We start from the raw sequence: 2987 nt of genomic DNA, 5'->3' as shown, positions 1-2987 counted from the left end.
CTCACACCTCCAGGGTCGGGGGTTCAATTCCCACCATTGCCCTGTGTGTGCGGAGTTTGCATGTTCTCCCCGTGCTGCGGGGGTTTACTCCAGGTTTCCTCCCCCAGTCCAAAGACATGCATGGTAGGCTGATTGGCATGTCCAAAGTGTCCATAGTGTATGAATGGGTGTGTGAATGTGTATGTGATTGTGCCCTGCGATGGATTGGCACCCTGTCCAGGTGTACCCCGCCTTGTGCCCGATGCTCCCTGGGATAGGCTCCAGGTTCCCCCGTGACCCTGAAGAGGATAAGCGGTATAGAAGATGGATGGATGGAACCTATATACATTTCTTGTATTTTAACCAATTATTTTTAAGCGAGTGTCCAAAAAATTCTGACTGGCAGTGACGGACCATTAATGATGTACATAAAGTATATGGTCCTATGCTGGTCTTACATACTGTAAATATTTCTATAATAGTAGGAAAAGGTTCTTTGATGTTCAATTGGTAAGGTATTTACTAAACACTATAAAATAGCATCCTTATATTTCTTAATTCTTAGTTGGACTTGTGGTTTTGTCTCATTTCTTAAACTTAGCATGGATTAAAAAAAAAAAAAAACCCAGTCTACAATCTATTAGCTACAACTGCCCATTATACTAAAGCTGCACTTTTTTTTTTTTTACATTGTAATGTAGTATAGAAGTGTGTATAGTTTATGAACGATATTTTAATTGGATTATACCATGAAATGGTGAGCGAGAATCCAGGAGTTTAACCTCAAGATGTATGTCTTGTGGAAAACGCACGTCCCATCCATCTGTCTCGTTCTTTCTTCTCGCATGATCATATTTCATCCCTCTCTTGTTCTTTTCTCTGGCGTGTTTATGTCTTGTCTGTTCTGTCACTCCGTCTCGTCTCATAAAGAAATCACCCACTGCACCGCTTCACATTTACCTGCAACTATGAGTCAACCATAATAAAAACAAAGTCAGCCCTGGTTATAGACACACACACACACACACACACACACACGCACCCGCACACACAGACGTGCCCCGCAGCACCTGTGTGTGACAGAGCGGCGTTTGAGAAGGGCCTCTGAGTCATCCATGAGAGCAGCAGGTCCATCTGGAGTAAAGCTGTGGGACTACACACACACACACACACACACACACACACACACACACCACTTACATTTTCTTCTAAGAACAACAGACCAAGTGTTGCCCCCACAATGCCACACACACACACACACACACACACACACACACACACACACATGGTGACCCTTGACCTCACCTTGTTGTGAGTCCTCTTTGACATCATGTTCCTGAAAAACAAATAGTAGAACACCTGAATTAAATAAAAACAACAACAACAACAACAACAACATGGAAAGGCAGCTACTGTATATTTGGGACTGTACAGTACCTCACTCTAAATTCCATCTGCTTACAGGAGAAATAAATATCTACATCAAGTTACATCTAGGAAAAAGGATCTTATAGTAAGGGATCTCTGTAGCTGGTGATCAGCTTTGTCATTTTATTTAAATACATTGTTTATAAATAATCGTAGTTATCATTGATTCATATTTTATTAATTAGAGTTTGTTTCATTACTAATGAAATGTGTTATATACATAGGAATATAAATGTGTATTCTTCTTCTTCTTCTCTTTGTTCTTCTCTCTCTCTCTTTCTTCTCCTTCTTTTTCCCATCCTTCCTCTTAATGCTTCTTTGTTTCCTTCACTTTCTTCTCCACCTCATTCTCCTTCTTCTGCTTCTCCTCCTCCTCCTCCTCCTGTTATTCCTCTGTACAGTCGAGTTCGGCTGTCAAGACATGTCCATCTTCAGTACTCCTGCAGGTTTCATGTTATAAGTGGTGTTTGCTGTCTTTTGTGTGTGTGTGTGTGTGTGTGTGTGTGTGTGTGTGTGTGTGTGTAAGTTAGCTATACAATTGTGAGTGTATATTGAGTTGAAGGTGTGTTAGTGATGACAGAACTCTCAAGCCCCCCCATCCCACACACACACACACACACACACACACACACACACACCAGTATCAGATTACTGTTTCTACAGCTGTTCGGGATGTTGACCTTTTCTCATCTCCTCTACTTATCTCTAATAATAATAATAATAATAATAATAATAATAATAATAATAATAATATGGTGAAGTTTTCTGTGCAGAGATGTTTATTTAGCATTTTTGGAAGGAGCCTCCAGTGTCAGCACTTGTCTTTAAGTAAAACGTTAAGTTTTCCTTCATGGGAAAGTCATCAGAATGGTAACATGGTAATGGTTTTTATCAACGTTCAGAAAAAGGAAAAAGAAGGGCTGGTGGAGGAACAACCATATATCACTGATAACAGCAACAAACCTTTCTGCAGATGTCACGTGCATAAAACTGGCAGTAACATATTGAAATGCGTGAAACAGTATAGTGTTGCACTAGGCACTGCTGGGATTCGAACCCAGGATCTCCTGTTTACTAGACAGGCGCTTTAACCAACTAAGCCACAGCGCCACAAAGATTGGTGAGATTAAATGCAACTATAAATGGATAGAAACTACAGCATGTAGCTCTTTAATAGCGCAGCAAACTCCTGTGGTTTAAGTGTGGTATAAGCTTCAATTTTTCATAATTCTTTTTATGATAGTTTCATTCAATTATCTAGATCTTATTTAATTTCCCAGTGTGAACATCCATGCATCCATCTATCCATCCATCTGTATTATTTATCTTACAGGGTCGTGGAGAGACTGGAGCCTGGAGCCTATCCCAGGTGGGGGACACCGTGGACGTGGTGCCGACCCATCGCAGGACAAAATCACACACACTCACGCTCTACAGACAATTTAGAGATGCCAATCAGCCTACAGCGCATGTCTTTGGACTGGAGAGGAAACCTGGAGGAAACCCCTAAAGCACGGGTAGGACATGCAAACTGCACACACACAAGGTGGAGGTGGGAATCAAACCCCTTACCATGGAGA

At 41.3% G+C, this 2987-nt stretch overlaps 1 non-coding gene across 1 annotated transcript; it reads right to left on the bottom strand.

Moving 5' to 3' along the window:
- Positions 1 to 2443: 2443 nt before the first annotated feature.
- On the bottom strand, positions 2444 to 2517 carry trnat-agu (transfer RNA threonine (anticodon AGU)). Its single transcript has one exon. It is a non-coding gene; the product is annotated as a tRNA-Thr (tRNA).
- Between the last annotated feature and the right edge of the window lie 470 nt (positions 2518 to 2987).

The sequence above is a fragment of the Ictalurus furcatus genome, chromosome 23 (assembly GCF_023375685.1).
Source record: "Ictalurus furcatus strain D&B chromosome 23, Billie_1.0, whole genome shotgun sequence".
NCBI lineage: Eukaryota > Metazoa > Chordata > Actinopteri > Siluriformes > Ictaluridae > Ictalurus > Ictalurus furcatus.
The sequence above is the reverse complement of the archived record's forward strand: the minus strand, read 5'-3'. Positions and strand labels throughout refer to the sequence as shown.